The sequence below is a fragment of the Physeter macrocephalus genome, chromosome 4 (genome assembly GCF_002837175.3).
Source record: "Physeter macrocephalus isolate SW-GA chromosome 4, ASM283717v5, whole genome shotgun sequence".
In the NCBI taxonomy this organism is placed as follows: domain Eukaryota; kingdom Metazoa; phylum Chordata; class Mammalia; order Artiodactyla; family Physeteridae; genus Physeter; species Physeter macrocephalus.
Window position 1 is genome coordinate 6,306,052 of NC_041217.1, and position 15,268 is coordinate 6,321,319.

The following is a 15,268-nucleotide window of genomic DNA, read 5'->3' on the forward strand; positions in this document are numbered from 1 at the left end:
TATGAAATATGGTATGATAAATTAAGTGTATTGTAAATACTAGGAAAGCCGATGTAAATGATATACTTGTTAATCATTTAAAAATAAATATTTACAATATGTGCTCACAAATAGGCTAATGGTGTAAGAATAAATCTATTTGTGATGAAGAAAATGTTAAGAATTCATAAATTTAATGAAGTTACCCTCTATGTGAGCAAGTCCTGACCAAGGAATTTTGAGTTTTTCTCTAAATTTCATTTTATTGTTACAGAATACAACTCATCTCAGTTGTTCCTATTGATAAATATAAAATATATTTACGTAACAATAGAAATAACCATAGCTGTACTTGTAAAGTTATTCATCTTGATTATATTGCATTGTGTTCAATTTTACTTGATTAAATCATTTGATTAGAGCTCAGATTTGAAAATCACTACTTATACATTTTCCTTAATTTCAATCGTTAAAAAGAATAAAAAATTAACAAAAAGGGGATTGGTACATAAAAACACTTATAATTGTTGTTCAATCAATCTAGCTATTTGAAAAACCACAATTCACAGTTACATTCACTTTTTGCCCTTAAGATAATCTAGTTAAACTTTAAAAGCACGTTCTTTTTATTTATGGAAATGAGGCAGACAACCTTTTGACTAGAGAACTTGACAAAGGGCAAAATAGCTAGCCTTTATAGAAATCAAATCTCAACATCAAATTCAAGGGAATTTGAGTTGTCATTTGAGGAGTCATTCAGTTTAGCACCTATGATATGATATATAGATAGCAACTTGTCTCATTTAATACATTTAAATTGTCCCATTTAATTTATCATGACCTTAATGATATAACTACTCTTTTTAAGTGGGCAATGTTATAAACATTTCAAGATCTGAGAATCCATGTATTTCTCCATATCATTAGATAAAAATTGCACAAATTATCCTGTCTAACTGTCTATGTTGATCTAATTGGGCAGATAAGGTGAAAACAGTTCCACTTATACTCTTTAGACATAAACTTGAATTAAGTTTCTCATTGTTAAATTAAAATATAATTACAAGGTCAGTTTCATAGGTGTATGGAAATAAGGATACAGGGCAAACTATTTTTACTTTTTGGAAAAAGTAAAAGCAGCAAAGGAAAATATTAACTCTCATTACTTGTAAACTATTCTCACAGATCACATAATCACATATTTTAATTGAAAGTAAATATCTATTCTGATTAGGAAAGCCAGTTTGTTCTTAAGACAATGGCAAGTTCCAGTAATCCTGTAAGTATAAATTCAGTGAAAGCTTAGAAACTTCTTTAGGTTTCTATATAAATGAAAAACTTATTCATGTTTGTTAGTAAGCATGTACATATTTGTGTGTTTGTAAGCTGGGTGATACCTTGTTGTTAATAGTCCTGATGAAACATCACTTACAAAGGTAAAAAGTAATGCTTTCCTGATATACTTACTTGGACCATCAGAAATTTCACTAGGATTAAAAAAAAAATTTTATTGAGGTATAGTTGATTTACACTGTTGTGTTAGTTTCTGCTGTATAGCAAAGTGATTCAGTTATACGTATACATATATCTGTTCATTTTTAGATTCTTTTCCCATATAGGTTATTACAGAATATTGAGTAGAGTTCCCTGTGCCATACAGTAGGTCCTTCTTAGTTATCTATTTTCTATATTGTAGTGTGTATATATCAATCCTAATCTCCCAATTTATCCCTCCCCCTCCCTTTCCCCTCTGTAACCATAAGTTTGTTTTCTACATCTGTGACTCTATTTCTGTTTTGTACAATATATAAGTTCCTTTGTACCCTGTTTTTAGATTCCACATATAAGCAATATCATGTATTTATCTTTCTCAGACTTGCTTCACTCAGTATGACAGTCTCTAGGTCCATCTATGTTGCTGCAAATGGCATTATTTTGTCTTTTTTATGGCTGAGTAATACTCCATGGTATACATGTACCACATCTTCTTTATCCATTCCTCTGTTGATGGACATTTAGGTTGCTTCCATGTCCTGGCTATTGTAGATAATGCTGCAATGAACATTGGGGTGTATGTATCTTTTCAATTTATGGTTTTCTCTGGAAATATGCCCAGGAATGTGATTGCTGGATCATATGGTACCTCTATTTTGAGTTTGTTAAGGAACCTCCATACTGTTTTCCATAGTGGCTTTACCAGTTTACATTCCCATCAACGGTGTAGGAGGGTTCCCTTTTCTCCACACCCTCTCCAGTATTTATTGTTTGTAGATTTTTTTGATGACGGCCATTCTGACTGGTGTGAGGTGATACCTCATTGTAGTTTTGATTTGCATTTCTCTAACACTTAGTGATGTTGAGCACCTTTTCATGTGATTTTTGGCCAAATGTCTGTCTTCTTTGGAGAAATGTCTGTTTAGATCTTCTGCCCATTTTTGATTGGGTTGTTTGGTTTTTATGATATTGAGCTGCGTGAGCTGTTTGTATATTTTGGAGATTAATCCCTTGTCAGTTGCTTTGTTTGCAAATATTTTCTCCCATTCTGAGGGTTGTCTTTTTGTTTTGTTTATGGTTTCCTTTTACGTGCAAAAGCTTTTAACTTTAACTAGGATTTTATTTTTAAAAAGTATTTACCCTTAATTAATGGGGAAATATTTTTAAAATAGTAAGAAGAATGGCTTATTAAGAATGGATGAATATACATTTTTGTGAAAATTATATAGTTTGTTAAAATGGACTTGAGTAAAAGAACATATGCAACAAACCATAGATACTATGTAACATGGTTACTGCATTTGATAAAGAACTGTGGTTTCTGAATTAAGCCCTAAAAGTCAGTAACTAAAGTTAACAAAAATTCATTTTTTTTTCTCATGTAAAGTCTTTTTTTTTTTTCTCTTTATTTGCTTGTGGCATTTTGCAGTCATTCAGGGACCCATGTTCCCTTGAAGTTGGGCTTGGCCATTACCTGGAACTTCAGAGCCCTCTGCTAGAGCTACATACTCTGCATGTAGGTACCAGATACTCTGCCTCTGGCAAAAGTTGGGGCAATAAAACATGGCAGAATTTACAAAAGGTTTGTATGGGCCAGGACCCAGCACGGAGCACATCACTAATGTTCACATTGTATTACCCGAAACTCAGTCACACAGTCAGAACTTACCTTGCAAGGCAGGCTGGCAAAAGTGATGTAGCTATATGTCTGGGAGAAGAACGAGGAAAATAGGTCTTGGGAACGCCAGGTATTCTGGGTCACACATGTTACACTAATCTCTGGTCTTAAATAGGGTTTGTTGGATCTACTGCTGATCATGTTACTTCAATTTCCAGAGATGATTATTTCATTGACTTAGTAGTAAGTTATTCAACAAATGTTTATTAAGTGCCTTCTGTGTACCCGGAATGTTTATTAGTGGAGCTGTGTATATAGGATAACCAACCACGTGGTTTGCTGGAAGCTGATGAGGCTTCTTGGGACTTTCAGTGCTAAAACTGGAATAATCTTAGGCAAACCAGGAAAGTGAAGCCCTAAAAATATTTTTTAGTTACATTACCATTAGGAACATATCCTATCAGTTTCTACTAGCATTCCATGCTTATTGTAAAACATTAGAAAACACAGGTAAAATGGAAATCTGTGTACAGACAAGTGTTAATATTTGGGTATATAACTCTCTGTAATTATATAAATGGACTCATAAAACACAAACTGGTTTTCTAATAGTTTGTAGAATCTGATTCTACTTAGAATCCAATAAGTATGTGTCTAACATTATTTTAATGTCTTTATAGCATTTTAATGAATGAATGCATGGTTATTTATCATTAACTTTTCATTGTCAGACATTCATTTCAGTTTCTGACATCTAGAAGCACTGACTGAATTAACATGTTGGTATATACATTTGGGGATATTTGTGTCAAGCAAACAGTAGCAGATGATGATATAGCATATAATCCAGGTGTAGCTTTTATTGGGAGAATCTTACAGGGACAAGGGCAGTAGCAGCAACACTTCATCTGGGAAATACCCAGCATTCTACCTCTGGGTGACAGGTTTTTAATCTACTTGATGGAGGCAGCTTCAATTGCTTCTCTAATATATCAAGGACTGGGGTTCCGGCCTAGAAGTTGCCACTATTTGGCCTGTGAGAACCTCAGTCTCCGATCCTGCTTTACCGCCCCACATTCTATCAAAATGGTTGTCAATCAGTGGAGCCTAAGTCTCCATACCTTGTGGGTTTCAGGTCCTGACTGGTCTCACCTGTGCTCTGAAAGGCTCGGCTTAGCAGGTCAGCCTCAGACAAGTTCGTCTTTTCCTTTCATCTGCATAAATGGGTCTGAGTGTGCACCAGTAGCACTACACAATGCACATACAGAATGGGTTTATTTGCAAAAAAAATGTTACTAGTAATAAATCGGTAGAGCACACACAAACTCCCAAATGTTCATTACTCGCAGGTGGTCTGCAGGGACCACGACCAGTATCCTGACTGAGAAACACTGTGCTCCGTAATCATCTATTTATGTATACCGATCGGGGTAGGAAGCATTAGGAATCATGTAACAGTGGAAGTCCCTGATCCAGGAAGTAACCTCATGAATATTAAGGATTCTCTTGAATCCTTAATCTCTCAGCGGCTGGAGTCAGCCCAATTTCCTCTTGATTCAATTCAAACCTGCTGAACCATTTCTCCACTAAACTACTAAAAAGGGAAAGAAAAACAAGCCAGCAGAATTGGCTAGATTTGTCTCTCCTCCCTCGGAGATACTTTGCTAACTTTTATAATCTTCACTTTATATCTTTGATTGAATGTTTGATAGAACATGTCTTTAAAATATTTTGCATGTAAGACCTTTTTGGAGATACTTTGCCAACTTTTATAATCTTCACTGTGCTTATTGAAGAGAATGGAGATTGACAATGATGCTGTATTTGTAATGATTAGACAGGCTGAAATATCTGAGAAAAAATCACTTTATTAATAAACAGATGTTCCAATTGCAAGAAGAAATACAGTGGGGATGAACAGTGAGTGTCTACAGTCATAGTGATTTTTTTAAAGTATATTATTGTCTTGCAAAACCACTAAGAAAACACCAAAGAGCTGTGTGCTGAGAAAACCTGCGGGAAGAAAGACTTTCTAATTCACCATGTCATCTGTCTTCTTTGCCACCGCTGCTGTGGTGTTCTTTCTTGCCACCCTTTATTAAACACAAAAACCAAAATACAAAACAAGGACCAAAAAACAAAAATCAATGTGTACACATAAAAGGAAAACATAAAAGATGGCTAAGTATTTTTAAAATTATAAATGGAGAATAAAACGTTGAAAAATTATAGAAAAGAGAAAAATAGGATAAAAAATATTTAAAGATTAAAATGACATAAATTATAAAAGCATTAGTCTTTTATTGAAGTATATTTGTTTTACAATGTTGTGTTAGTTTCAGGTGTACAGCACAGTGTACAGTTATATATATATTCTTTTTCAGATTCTTTTCCCTTATAGGTTATTACAATATAGTGAGAATAATTCCCTATGCTATGTGGTGGGTCCTTGTTGGTTATCTATTTTATGTATAGTAGTGTGTGTATGTTAATCCCAAACTCCTAGTTTATCCCTCCCCCACCCTTTCCACTTAGTTAACCATAAGTTTGTTTTCTATGTCTGTGGGTCTATTTCTGCTTTGTAAATAAGTTCATTTGTTCTTTTTGTTTGTTTGTTTTAGATTCTATATATAACAATACCATGTGGTATTTGTCTTTCTCTGTCTGGCTTACTTCACTTAGTATGATAATCTCTAGGTCCATCCATGTAGTTGCAAATGGCATTATTTCATTCATTTTAATGGCTGAGTAGTATTCCACTGTGTGTATGTATGTGTGTGTGTGTGTATATGTAGTTGCAAATGGCATTATTTCATTCATTTTTATGGCCGAGTAATATTTCATTGTATATATGTACCACATCTTCTTTATCCATTCATCTGTCGTTGGATGTTTAGGTTGCTTCCATGTCTTGGCTATTGTAAATAATGCTGCAGTGGACATTGGGGTGCATGGCTCTTTTTGAATTATAGATTTCTCTGCATTAATCTTTTAATAGGAATTAAAGTTTAATTTTTAAAAATACGAATATAAACATGAGATTTAAAATTAATTCAAAGACCTAAAGTTAAAGGAGGTAACATTCAGAAAAGATATAATGCATCAGTGCTGATAAATTTATGTTGAGTGATAAGTGTAAGAGCTTATGACAACTTGTGATACTTTAAGATATTTTTAAAAGGAAATTTGATGAGTATATGTACAAGTAACATACTAGGAATAGAGAGGTAAGACATGAAACACTATATATACTTTTTTAACTTCCACCATCAAATAAGCCTTCTTTGTGTGAGGCTTGTCGTGCCCCTAGGATCAGAGAGGTTTCCCCCAGCTACAATCAAGTTACATCCTATTTTCAGTGTGTTTCGTAATAAATGCATAATAGCAGGTAGAGGGGAGGGAATAAAGAAGAGGAAATACTAACCCAGGGGCACACACAGCACATGAGCAGCAAAGTGTGTGACCCGGTCTGTCTTCTCCTGGCAGATACTACCGTGCTTAAGTGGTGCTTGTCCGAAGAGAATGAAATGACAAGAGAAAAAACAACAACAAAAGATGATCCTGCATTTTAATATGACTATTCTTTAACTTCAGTGGACCTCATGATAACCCTGAGAGCTTGTGCAAATGCAGATTTCAGGTCCATGGAATAAAAATTTCAATCAGTCAGTATGGTTGTTGCCAGAGAATCTTCTTTTTTTATGCTCCTCAACTTAACCTAAAGTTTAAGAAATACTACTATATTCCTTCAAGCAGAGCCTGCATTTCCAGGGAATGCCATGTCTCCATTTATTAAGCAAAAATGGAAGGTCTGTATGGTCTTTTAAAAATGTATTTTCTATTGTCAAAATTTTTAAATTTTCACTACAACTGACACTTGATAGAAGAGCAGTAAGCATTTCTTCCAATACCAAGAAAATATAAACAGTATTTTACTGGATGATTTAGTTAGTATGAGATCTGAGATTTAATTATTAGATTGACAATTATAAGGCTAATGAGTAAATTCAAAATAAATTTCTTATTTAAAAAATTAATAAATACAAATTCCTACAAGGACATGCATATAAGCATCAAATCACTTGTATTAAAAACATTGATTCCAGTTCTCTCAAGGAATCTGCTACTGAAAATTGTCTGACTTTTGGTTTCAATTTTAATATTAAGTGTATCTGAATTTAAAAGTATGGTTTCATAATTTTGACTTCTATATGCCATTACTATAACACTTATAAACTACATCAAATAAAGTCTCAAAAAAACACAAATCACATCCATTGTTGGCTACCAAAAATTCCAGGGGAAGAATCTTATGTATAAACTAGGTATATAGTCAGTATACCCAGTCAGTATACACAGATATAAATGAAATAAGAGCAGACTATGGTATACCTATATTTTTCTTCTCCCACTCTTCATCATATTATTATTCTTTTGAAGACTTTGAGTTGTGAAAAGACTTACTAGAACTTTTAAAAACAATTTCATTTGGGAGCCAGAAGAACTTTTAAAACCAGCAGTATGAATTTTCCAGGCAAGCAAAACAGTGATATTTATAGTGATTTTGTTCACAAGGCTGCTTATTAAACTGCTCTGCCCTATCCCATTTGACGTTGAGCCATCTAAGTCGTAAGTGGAGAAGCATTTGAGTTTTTCATGAAATTTTATATTGTGCTATATTGTTTTTAAATATAATACCTGCTATTGTCAGTTCCATTTTGACTATTCGTAGAGCCATAGGGTCATTATCACCCTGAAGCTAGAGTAAGAATCTGAGACTAGAAAAATAATAATAAAAATAATAATAATAATAAAATAAACAGGCAGGCCAAAAAGAAGAAATGTGGTGGAGTAGAATAATACGGTGGAGAGGGTGTAAGGATTGTTCTATGCTTTAAGCATTTATTTACCCCTGGAAAGTAGATAAATATTTTAATAAAAATACCATCACTTTGTTACATATTTGTATTCTGTTTTTAGAACTCATCATACAAAATTAAGAGTCAGGACAATGTACATTTTACTAGATGAGGAAAATATAAAAGCACACACAAATCCTCTTCAGCCCAATACTTTTCTTCCACTTTGGATGACACAGTATCTCAGCGATAGAGTTTTTTGTAGTTTAGCACAATATAATGAAAATCAGAACTTTTCAAAACTGCTTACTAGTGATAGCCACAGGGTTTCTGTCACTCCTCATTTATATATCCTGAATAAATGCTCCAAGCAAATGGTAGCTGAAGTTTATAAATACAAACTGATGTCAAATTGTTGTGTTTTTTTTTAACATCTTTATTGGAGTATAATTGCTTTACAATGTTGTGTTAGTTTCTGCTGTATAACAAAGTGAATCAGCTATATGTATACATACATCCCCACATCCCCTCCCTCTTGCGTCTCCCTCCCACCCTCCCTATCCCACACCTCATTTCTCCAGAGAAGATATTCAGGTTGCTTAGAGAAAGGAAAATCAAAACTACAATGAGGTATCATCTCACACCAGTCAGAATGGCCATCATCAAAAAATCTACAAACAGTAAATGCTGAGGGTGTGGAGAAAAGGGAACCCTCTTGCACTGTTGGTGGGAATGTAAATGGATACAGCTACTATGAAGAACAGTATGGAGGTTCCTTAAAAAACTGAAAATAGAACTACCACATGTCAAATTGTTTTAAGTAGCTGTCTCCTGCTGGTATTTCTAAAAGAATTTCTTCAGAAACTATCTGAATCATGAGAAACCCAAAGGAATACTGTTTACTATTTGGTTGGAAATTGCAGAAAACCACTTTTAAAAAAAATCTCTCCTGTCCAGAAATTACTCTTCTGTGGCTGATTATGGCAGTTACACAAGGTTGTCAAAGAACCAAAAGCTTTCTACCCTCCAGTTCTGTCCTAACTAAACTCTAACAGTTATGCTAATGCTTCAGAATGACTGTGGCAGCTCCAGGCTTCATACCCACCCTCAGCCATCAGGAAGTCAGAAAGGGAAGAGGAGGGCATTGCCCCTGCTTTTAAGAATGCTTCATGGAAGTTCAGCTCACATACAATTGGCCAGAACTTTGTCACTTGACTACATCCAGCTGCTAAGAAAACGAAGAAATGGACTCTTATTTTGGGCAGCCACATGGCCCACAAAAAATTTTGCGGTTTTCATAGAATAAAAGAGAACAGATATTGTGGAACAACTATCAATCTCTGTCGTAGCCTGTCTATTTGGATACCCGTAAATGTCTATACTCACCTCCCTAAGGAAGACGCACAATCCAGTTACTGCTTTCAGCTCAAAGTTCATGATCTCAGGATTATATTTAGCCTTCTTGTCAAAAGCTGTAACTCTTCATGGTCTTGTGACCTATAATAAAGGACATATTATTGTCCCTAACACAAAGAAAAAATAAAAAAACAACTGCGCCTGGCAAGACCTACTTGGAGGAAAGGAGTGTGAGAAACAGAGCAGTCACTGATCCATCGCTCTTTTTTTAAAAATTCATTTTTATTGGAATATGGTTGCTTGACAATGTTGTGTTAGCTTCCACTGCACAACAAAATGAATCAGCCATACACATAGAGATATCGTCTCCCTTTTGGACTTCCCTCCCATTTAGGTTACCACAGTGCATTAGGTAGAGTTCCCTCAAATTCCACTGAGCTGAAATTGTAAAGATCCCTTTCTGTGCAGGGGACGAAATTCCTCATTTAGCCCATTTGGCACTGCCTGCTTCTTTTCTGGGAAGAAATTCCTTTCACCAGCATCCTCCAGGGACCATGACTCTGCTTTTTGGGAAGGTCTTTATCCTCAGTAACCCACACAGAAGAATTAGAAGTGGGCGTCGAGCACATGCTTGTCTTGGTGGCTACAAAGCCTTTACAGCCTCTATCCTGCTGGTGTATGTTTGAGAGCCCAAGAGTTTCTTCAGGGATTAAACAACTATGGAATATTCCAGGTTAGACTCTATCTCTGTGGCAATAAATTTCCACAAAATTAGCAGACTTCAGTTGTTTTGCTTCTGGGCAGTTCTGCAAATGGGAAACCATAGGCAAATACGATACAGACATAAAGCCTGAAGACCCTGGTCTTTTACTTACTGGGCTTAGTATCATGGCCACCATCACCACAGCCTGACTGGTAGCTCTTCTGTGGTCATCTGAGGCAAATGACACTCTTAATCAGATCTTTGCTGCTATACTGGCCCTGATGCCTGGTATGGGACTATTTATGTAGGTGTTTAAAAAATGTATGGGGGCCGTGATGTTAAGGCCACCGTTATGAGCAACTGATTATCATCATTTCTCTTTGGGATATAGATGGTTTTAAAACAGCAAAACTTAGATTGTAGAGCAGAGATCACCCTGAGCAGACATATTCCTTTCATCTCTGTCTATAAACTGACTATTTCTAGGAGTTTGCAAAAATCTAGTAGAAGCATTCAACATCCAGACCAGAGCACCACGGCATTGCTGACTGAAGTTTTGATCAAATATTTTTCTACAAATATTTCTACAAAGCAATAAAGATTATCACTTTGTCAGCTTACAAACTTAAGTCCTTGTTACCGACTAAGTTAATGCCACAGATTTTTGTTTAAGTGAAGCATTTTTATTGTAGACTATAGTCATTTATAATAAGCTGTGTCCAGGTATGGAATTCTATATTAATTAAGGTTCAATTTGGCGATGAGTGAAAAAATAAAAGTTCAAATAACAGAAACTTAAACTGATAAGGTTTAAGTCACCCGGTTAAAAATTCAGAAGTCAGCTGTCCAGGGCTGGTATAGACTAAGTCATCAGAGACTTATGTTCTTGATGGTTCGCCATTCTGTCATCCCTAGGGAGTAGCAGTCATTTTTTTCATATTTCAGTTTTTGTTTTCATAATTTTCCTGCATGTATTCTGATACTACTATGGTGTAAAAGTGAATTTTTTTCATGTTTCAGTCTTCATTTTGATCATTTTCATCCCTCTATTTTTCTTAAGTAATTTTTATTGTCAAAGATGAAAAATAATGTCATAGTATTTTCTTTTCAGTTTTTAACCTTGCTTTATGGAATACGTACAATTTCCTAGAACTATCAGACCAGACTTACTGCATCCCAGGAGGTGGAAAATCTAGCTGTTGCCAGAAGGAGTGCTCACCCTGCCATTACCCTGGCAACTCCAAGTCTCAGGATAATATAGAGAGACATGATTTAGCTCAAACAACTTCAGGATGTATTATTGCCTACATTCCAAGCTACCAAACCATGTATGTCAAGCAATGCCCAGTACAAATTAGTCTCAGAGAGGCAAACTTACACATATTTTTTGTTAACTGTAAAATATCTTCTCCAGTTGTATTCTCACAGCAACCCCAAAATAAAAAGTGTCCGAGGCAAGAAGTCTAACGTTTAGCCTATCCATAGGTCTTTTCTTGGGTACTGACATTTCACTCTAGCTGGATCACTATTTGCCATATTCTACTCATTACAAAAGCCTAAATCACCAGATTTTACTTGGTAACTAGTGCAGTGATCCTCTGTGGGGCTGGTAATCACGTGAGGTCATGTTGGAAAAGGTGTACTTTTTGGTTACAATGATTGGGGGTCCTTATTGATATTCAGTTGGCAAAGGGCCGGGAGTTCTAGTTCTAGTCTTCCTGAAGTGCTCAGGAGAGTCATTTACATATAGAAAATATATACATATCTTCTATGCAGGGGAAAAATGGTTTATAATTATTTGATCCTAAATCCTAGCCTAATTTAACCTGTAGAAATATTTTTTGCACAGTTTTAACATACACTGAATTTTCCAGGAGTGCATTTATATTGAAATGAGTTTGTACTTTGATTTGGATCTTTATCAAAAGTTGTTCTTAATTTAGGAAAAAGTATCACATCATGGATGACACTATCACCCATGATAGAATGTTAAATGTATCAGGCTGCTTTCCACGTTAGGGTAGTTTTTATAAATATCACACTGTTCACATTTTTCTGTGACATTTCTTTTGTATAGTATGACAATAGATAAATATACAATAATTTAATTTTCTGTTCTTTTCTAGACAATTCTTTGTTTCCAAAGTTTGCTATTATTAAAAAATACTGCTATAAAAATTTTTGGACATGTCTGTGTGCTATAGTCTGAATGTTTGTGTCTCCCCAAAATTTGTATGTTGATATCCTAACCCTCAAGATGATGGTATAGGAAGTGAAGTCTTTGGGATTTGATTAGGGTATGACGGGGGAGTTCTCATGGATAGGATGTGTGTGCCCTTGTAGGTGAGTCCTGAAAGAGCTCCATGTGAGGTTTCAGCTAGAAGGTGTTATCAATGAACAAGGAAACCAGTTCTCAACAGAACCTGCCCATGCTGGCACCCTGATATTGGACCACCAGCCTCCGGTACTATGAGAAATAAATTCTGTTGTTTATAAGCTACATAGTCTATGGTATTTTTGTTATAGCATCCAAGATGGACTCTGACACTGCTTTAGACAATGGCAAGACTTTACAGATATTCACCTGGGAAATGGCAAGACTTTACAGATATTCACCTGGGAACAGACTTTCTGTTATAAAGTTTGGGCAGGAATGGTATTCAGAATATTTAACCACTGTAATGTCACTGGCAGCGCCCTATCAGAATGTAGGCCAGCAATCAACTACTTACTAAGCTGTACAAATGTGGACCAACATACTAATATTCATGGGTATAAATGTTTTTATAATTATTAAATAATTCCAGACTGTATCCAAACAGGTTCTACTTGTCTATATTGTCAAAACCAGTAGAAAGTGAGGGCTCTTTTTTCTCCACTTAGTGTTATCAGACTTGGTTATTTTTTTCTGAGGAAGTAATTAACACATCATAATGGTTTTTCTTTGCATTTCCTTAATGGTTAATATCATGTTTTTCTAAATTGATGCTTTTTTGCTTCATCTTTTCGAAATTTCTGTTCTTTTCCTTTTGTTTTCTAGTAGATTATTTATATTCTTTTACTAATTCAGACAATATACCTATTCTTTATATTTAACCCTTTATTTATTGTTAGTGCTCCAAATGACTTCTCCAAGTTTGTTGCTTGTCTTTATCATGTCTTTGCTTATTATGAACTATTATATAAAATGCACTTTATATTTATAAAGTCAAATATTCCCTCTATTATGTCCATGTCTTATGTGTCACTTAAGAAATCTTCCTACCTGAACTCATATTCTTTACTAAAATTATTTTTTGGTGGATTATGTATGATCAGGGTTCATTTTTTCTTTGTATAGAAAATCAGTTGCCCCAGCAAATTTATTGAAATGCTCATCCTTTCCACATTTGTCTGCAAAGAAATATTTATCATAAAAGGAATTTACATAAAAGTATACATCTGACTCTTTGCTCTATAGTCTGTTACTTTTATCAATTGGTCGAATTCTACACAAAATCAGAACTGACTTAATACCTATAATTTACATTGCATGTTTCAAATCTAATGAGGCAAGTTTCTTTCCCCACCTTTGTTCTTTGGAATTATCATTTTTGGCTATGTTTAGTCTTTGGATTTTCTCTAAGTATTTTAGAATTAGTTTATGACAAAATATCCCCAAATAATACTTGTTTTATTTTTGAATAAAAATATGAGCTTTCTCCCCCAACCATTATGAATCATCTAGAATACTCTTTTGTGGGTATTCAGCCTATTTTGGACACCTCTGAAATACAATGCACATAACTGTCTTAGTTCTATCACTAAATTAATGAACTGTATTCTCTAGTTACCTGAAAAATTTCAATTATTTCTTACACATGCAATGCCCCTTCACAACTAATGTCTCTGTTTCAACAGTTCCATGGCCTAGATAATTTTCTTCTAGTTTTCAGCTAATAAAATTCTACACGTCTTTGATAAACACCTTGAAATATCTTGTCCTATATTACATTTTATGATACTCACAGAAGTATAATCAGATGCATTTTCTTAATATACTACTATATAATATATCTAATTTTATAATAGTTATTTTTCAATGTGTCTATTTCCTTTATTAATTTGCCTGTTTAATAATATCAGAAAACAGATAATATTAATAATAGAGTCCAAATATTTCACAGTGCTTAGATCTACTAAGAATTATATTTTGTCTTAAATTGATTCATTAGATTCCTTTCAAATTTATATTTTTTCTAAATTAAATATTATCCTGTCAGAGAAATACATTTATTTGGTATATAAGACCAATTGTTAAATTATGTCATATTTGCATGTAATATAAATTTAGATGGATATTCATTAGGAGAAAATTAATTACTAGATTTTTATGGATATATTATAGCTTTAAGAATTACAGTTAATTAGTACCTTCTTAGTGTCTCAGAATTTCATTGTTTATACCACTTAGTCAATTCTTAACATGTAAATCTAATTATTTTCTTATATGTATTCCAGGCTTCTGAATAGAAACGTAAAATAGTCATGATAGAAGATAACTTGATCACCTGTTTTTTAATTTTTTTTCACATTTAGTGGATAACTTGCCTTTATTGAAAAAAGAAAGGTTGTCTCTTATTTTTTATGATTTTTCTTAAAGCACTTTTTGCTTCAAAGCAAAACTGATAAAAAAAAATTCAGAGATTTCTCATTCTTTCTTAGGGTTTCCGTTTCTGCTTACATCATGCATGTGTTCTCACATGCTGTCTACTTTATCCATCAGAGTGCTTGGATATTAATGATAGTTGTTTTACATTTCAGTCTGGTATTTCCAACATCCCTGCCATGTCTAGTTCTGATGCTTGCTCTGTCTCTTCAAATTGTGTTTTCTGCCTTTTTGTGTGCCTTGTAATTTTTTCTTGATAGCTGGCCATAATGCATAAGGAACTGCTATAAATGTCTCTTTGGTAATTCGGTGATGAGGTGTGAGGTGGAGGGGGAGGGACAGCATCCTATAGTCCTGTGATTAGGTCTCAGCCTCTCAGTGAGTTTATGCCTCCAGACTGTGAGCTTCCCAGGTGTTTCTCAGTTTTTCCTCCCTCCTTAGGTGGGACAGGATGGCTGGAGCTGACTGAAGCTGGGTAGTCATCCCAGGATTGGTTTCAGGACCCCCAGCCCCACTCCAGGGATACCAAAATCTGCAAATGTTCGAGTCCCTTACATAAAATGGCAAAGTACAGTAGGTCCTCTGCGTCCATGGGTTTCGCATCCCTGGAT